This window comes from Callospermophilus lateralis, chromosome 11 (assembly GCF_048772815.1).
Source record: "Callospermophilus lateralis isolate mCalLat2 chromosome 11, mCalLat2.hap1, whole genome shotgun sequence".
NCBI classification, from domain to species: domain Eukaryota; kingdom Metazoa; phylum Chordata; class Mammalia; order Rodentia; family Sciuridae; genus Callospermophilus; species Callospermophilus lateralis.
In genome coordinates, this window is record NC_135315.1 from 67,688,255 (window position 1) to 67,694,802 (window position 6,548).

The window sequence follows — 6,548 nt, forward strand, 5'->3', positions numbered from 1 at the left end:
CAGAGAAGACTGATAAATAAATAAATACTGCCTCATACTGAGGGTGCACTTAAGGAATTTTAAACCTAGACTTTCCTTTTTTTTTTAATATTTATGTTTGTTTAGTTGTAGTGGGACACATTGTATTTGTATTATTTATTTATTTTTATGTGGTGCTGAGGATCAAACCAGGGCCTCACATGCGCTAGACAAGCGCTCTACCATTGAGCCACAACCCCAGCTCCTCAAACACTGAACTTTCTAGAAGATTTTCAAGCAACTATTTAATATATATTCAAAAAGCTAAAGGTAAATTTAAAAAATGATTTCCAAGCAAATAGACAATAAAGAAATAGAAATTTCAAAAAAGAACCAAATAAAAATTCTACAGCAGAAAAATATAATAACTGAAATAAAAAGGTCTCTAGAGGAACTCAATAACAGATCTGAGTAGGCAAAAGAAAGAATCAACCAAGTGAAGAAGATGTCTGAATTAAAATCATCCAGACTGAGAAGAAGAAAGAAATAAAGAATGAAGCAAACTAATAGAGCCTCCCTAGCCTAAGTAACCATGAAGCCTAAATAACCATGTCAAGTATACCAACCAGTATATTATGGGAGTTCCAGAATGAGAATAAAGAGGCATAAGAAATATTTAAAGAATTAAATATTTCAAGCATGCCAAACAAAGTAGAAGAAATATGTGCATCTCCTCATCCACAAAGTTCAAAATACTCCAAATAAGATAAACTCAAGAGAGAAATACATGGATACATACTGTGATCAAACCGTAAAAGCCAAAGATAAAAAGATTTGAATGTCCCATACAAGACATCCTCCATATGATTAACAACTTACTTCTCAGGAGGAAACACGGATGACATTCAGTCAGATGACATATTTAAAGTGTTGGAAGGGAAAAAAATAATAGAATGAGCTATATTTTCTACTTTCTCTACTTGTGTTCCCCTCACTGATCTATTGACACGTATCACCTTTAGTAATCAATGACCTCTTAATGTATGGATCTATCGGTGCTCACTCACTGAACATAGATGCTTTTTTCTTTAGTACTTGACAATACCCAACACTTCTAATTCCAGCTACCTTCTCTGCTCTTCATGTGCTTGTACCTCTCCTTGTTTTTCCCCTAGCTTCCTTCTCCTTTACTCTTCCTGTTATTGTTCCTCTTCTTCCTGAATTCTTACTATAGATTTTTCTAAAAGTTCTGTCTTTAGAACTTCCTTTCTTCCCTCTCTCACTCATGCTTTCATTAACTTTTTTTCCCCCAAATTCTCTCTATTGGCAGTTTGTTCTTTGGATGCCAGTGACTCTTTCTATGTGCTTTTACCATATTACCTTCTCCTGTCTGAATCTATCTTCTGACAGTTACACCTCCATAACCACTTCACTGACCTTTATACTCAGATGCCCTCCTGCACTTCAGCTCACTTTCCACCTACAAAACGGGAGAAAGCAGTTTTCTTTTCAAATTTCTACCTCATCCTTTTGGAAAAAAAACAACAACACAAAAAAAAAAAAACCCAGAAAACATTTCTGACAACAGTGCCTCCATTCTTCCAAAATGGAAAAGACTAAAACTTTAGCAATTTCTATTTGTTTTATTTCATATCTTTTCTCAGTATATCAGTTTGTTTGCCCCCACCCAACATCCTCATTGCTCTTATATTTATTTTCTTTCATATATTATCCTTGACATTACATTTAAACTGTCACACTAGCATATGTGCTTAATGGCTCTTGCTTATAGGGAAAACAAATGAAATTGTGGGGTTTTTTTGAGTAAATATTATTTTAAAATTGTAATAGCTTTACAGAAAAGTTATAGGCATGGAGAAGAGGGTTCTAACCTCAAAGACCATAGTACATTTGTCAGAATGGAGCGATGGACATTTGTAATCTATTAACCAGAATGCAGAACTTTCTATAAAGTCAGCACCTCATTCCAGAATCCAACATAAAATACCACATTGCAGTTTGTCATCCTGTGCACTTTAGTCTCCTGGGGTGTGTGAGGATTTCTGTTTTTTTTTTTCCCTTGGTGACCATAACATGGACTATGTGAGAATTAATTTGAATAAATATCTTTCAGTTTAGAATTGTCTGATGTTATCTTTATGATTAGACTGGGGCTGTTGGTTCATTTTTGGAAGAATACCACAATAAAATATGTCACTTATCCTTCTCAGCACATCATATCTGGAGGCACAGAATATCAATCTGATGTCAATATGACTCATATCACTGGAGTTTTCTTATTGTTAAGTTTTAGCATTGTTTATTGCATCTGTAATTTATACATATTTAATCCCACAGTGAGTTTTGTCTTTTCTTAGCATCTTCCACAGAGCAAATATTGGAATTTAGATAGTCTGACTTCTAATTTATTTCTGTTTTGTATGATGCCCCTTTCATGTTGTATCTAAAAAAAGAAATCAGTGTGAAAATCCGAGGTTGTACACAGTTTCTCCTTTGACTTTTCAAGAAATCTTATGATTTTTATCATTTACATTTAGGTCTTTTATTTTGAGTCAATTTTTTTTAAGTTTTGAAATGTTTCAAGGTTCATATTTTCCCCTGTGGAAATTCAATTGTTTGAACAAATTTTGTAGAGAAAGACTATCCTTTCTCTATTGAATATTTCTTGTACCTTTGTAAAAACTCAGTTGACAATATCTGCCCATCCTTTTTTTTAAACCTGTCTTATAATACATTTCTCCTGGGTAGCATATGATAAGGTGTTATTTTATCCAGTCTGACAACTCTTACCTTTTACTGTATGGTTAGACATTCACTTTTAAAATAAAGACAGTTGAAATAAAATGGAATGTTTACTTCATTTTTGTTGAATTTTCAGAATTTTTCTCAGTTTATGTCCTCTCTATGTTTAATTTAGGATATCTAATGATTGAATTCCTCCTCTACTATTGACTTTGTCTTTTAAAAGCATTTTAGTCACTCTCCTTTGGAAGATATTGGGTTGAATTGCTTGCATTACTGAACTTATAAATATTATGATAGGTATTAACATAGTTGTTAAGAGGAGTTATGAAAATTTAAGTATTTCTAAGAATTTCATAAAAAACTATGTTTTAGATTGCTTAAGATTTCTAAAATTCTTTGTATTAACCACAAGGACTTGAAAAACTGTGAAATGAAATGTTAGAAGAATTAATCAAAAGAGCAAGAACAAAGCTCCTTTGCAGTTCAGAGAGGCATGAAGAGCAAAGAAAAATCTTGGAAATGGCAAGTGAAAATGCTACAGAACAAATGAAATAGAAATTCTGGTTGCAAATCAGCAACGAAGTACAGTCAACAAAGAAAAGCCCAAATTACACAAACCCACAGTAGGTAATGCCGGGTATGAATTAAGTACCTTAAACAATGAAGCTGGACAGTATAAATGTAAACATACGAATATATAAATGAGTTAAAGTATCCATAATAAGACTGTAGGATAGTTACAATTCAATGTTCTGTTCTCTGAAGTATAAAGTGAGTGAATGTGCAATTGCTGACAAATATTACTGAACTCTGTCTAAACAGTTTAGAGAATTTAGTGGAGAAAATAGTAAATATTCTAGATGAAGAGGTTTGCACAGAACACAGGATGGAGAAGTTACTGATATCTCTCTCATGTTACATAGAGGGGGGAAATCTTACTTTGTTCTGTCCCTTTTATTTTAACAATAAAAATTTTGGAAATTATGCTGGTTTATTTATTTTCAAAGGGTTAGGCAGAAAATAATATACACAGAGTAACATGTAAAATTATGCTGATTTTTGTTGAGGCAATCTTCAAAAATGCACATCGAACTTACGTATATATTCTAAAATTCTGTGTAAAACAATGTATATTATTTTAAAATTTTGTCTTTGGAAACTGCGTCTCAGACACCAATATTAAATTTACTTTTGTAATATTTTATCCTTTGCCCTTTCTGCCAACTTCACTATATACATGCTCACACCATCATAGATAACCAATGCTTCAGGATTCATATGCCTAAACATTTATGAGTTCTAGCAAGATTTAAGAAGTTTTCCTTAGATCACTATACAGAGCTAAATAAAGGTTGACAAGAGTATTTGTCTTATAGAACAGCAAATAGAAGGCATGTTCCTTCTGGTATGTTCAGTTTGCCACAGAACTGAATTAAAAAACATAGTTATGCTACAAGAATCAACTAAGGTGAATTAGAGGCAGGATTGGAAAAGACTAATATCTCCACATAATACAAAATCAATACTGTGAGAAATCTGTCTTACCAGACTTTCTTTCCTTTTTTTTATAAAGAGAGAGAGAGAGAGAGAGAGAGAGAGAGAGAGAATTTTTAATATTTATTTTTCAGTTTTCGGCGGACACAACATCTTTATTTTATTTTATGTGGTGCTGAGGATCGAACCCAGTGCCTTGTGCATGCCAGGCAAGCACATTACCTCTTGAGCCAAATCCCCAGCCCCTTACCAGACTTTCTTACTCAACATGCTGAATATAAAATATGTTTGGTCTCACCTTGACATCTCCTATAATCACAACAGGATTTCTTTTCTCATATGAGAGTTAATTGTTTGCATATGAAATTCATAAGTACAGAAAAAACTAAAAACATAACATGGCATAAAGTTACTTTTCCTTTCCACTTATTGTAGTAACCATTTTTCTCTTGGTAACAGAAAACAAAAACAGTGAAACTGAGAGGTTGATTGGAACAAAGAAGCATGCACATGCATTTTTACCTATCCATTTATGTAGAATATGCAGTGATTTGTATCAATGAATTAATACTGCATAATGCTTACTACTGACTTGATTGTTTAATGCATGGCTTTTATTAAGTTTTATAATGAAGTCAAGGTAAAAATCATGGGGCTTACCTTAGAATGCAGGTGGTATTATGGGTTGAATCTTGTTAACACCATTTTGAAGACAAGATCTTTACAGAGGTGATCAGGCTAAAAGGAAGCTGGTTCAGGAGAGTCCTAACCCAATACAAGTAATGTCCTTGTGAGAAGAGGAGATCAGGACATAGGAGAATACCAGGGATGTATGCACATAGAAGAAAGATCATATGAAAAGGCAGCAGGAAGGTGGCCATTGACAAGGTGAGGGGAAAGACCTCTGAGAAAACAACCTTAAAGCATCTTGATCTTGGATTTCAATCTCCAGAACTGTGAGAAAATCAATTTCTGTTGTTTAAGCCACATGGTCTTTTGTAGTTTTCTTATGACAACTATAGTAAATTAATGCAAGTGATACTTAATAAAAAAAAATTTAGCCTTGCCCCTAAAAGGTTGGCATTTTGCACCCTGCTTTTGGGAGGTAATCTATGTTTTCCTGGAGTTTGGGAGGTAACTAGATAGATTAGTAATACTGTGATTTACAATGGTTGCTGGCCACATCCGGGTGAGAAATAATGATTTAGTGTAGGGGTTTGAGTCATAAGATACCAGTTAACCCGAAGACTGAGATCATTCACATGAGTAATAGGTCAATTGATTAATCATAATTACTAGAAGGGTCCCAATAGAGGATATGAACACCGAGGCTTGGGTGAAGTTTTCTGCGTGCCTATACTTCATACATATTGTCATACATCAATGATAAGAAAGAAATTCACCCATGCTGCATGGGAAGGGGAAAATGAAAATTATATTTGGTACATTCCTGGACTATGTCCTATATAGTTTTTATCTTGACTGATTTTATACTGTATCTGTTTTTTGTAATAAACCAAAACTATAATTGCTTTCAACATGTTCCTAGAGTCCTCTGATAAATCAATAAAAGTGTGGTCACAAACAGATAGAACATAACAAATTAGATACTCAAATATGATACAAATGAATATAAGGGAGGTTTTGGGAACCTCCTAAACTTGCAGTTGGAGTCAAATGTGAAGATGGTCTCTGGTGGACAGGCATCTCTTGTGGAGAATGATCCTCTAATTCACAGTAGGTTAACTCCTACAATGGAGGTATCTCAAAATTAAATTATTAGTTATGAAACAATCTTGATACTTTCATTTGTTGGAAATTCATATATAAATACTTCTTGTAAAATGATTGGAATTATTTTAAGGAATAATTTAACAAAATACCCATCCAGTGAGTTTATACTTACACTATTCCTATAAATAGATGAGATGCATGGTTCTCAATTCTGTCAGAGAATATTGTAGCAGCCCAAAGGCACAGTCCACATCTTCTTTTCTTTCCTGGGATCACACAAATGTTAGAAAAAGAGTCATGGCTTGCTGAGGGTGGTGGCGCACACCTGTAATTCCAGTGGCTCAGGAGGCTGAGACAGGAGGATCACAAAGTTCAAAGCCAGCCTCAGAAAGTGTGAGGTACTAAGCAACTCAGTGAGACCCTGTCTCTAAATAAAATACAAAATAGGTCTGGGGATGTAGCTCAGTTGTTGAGTGCCCCTGAATTCAATCCCTTGTAGAATAAAAGTGAGGAGGAGAAGGAGGAGGAAAGAAAAAGAGTAAAGTTATGGCTAGCCATGAGGTTGTAGTTGAAACACACACACACATACACATACA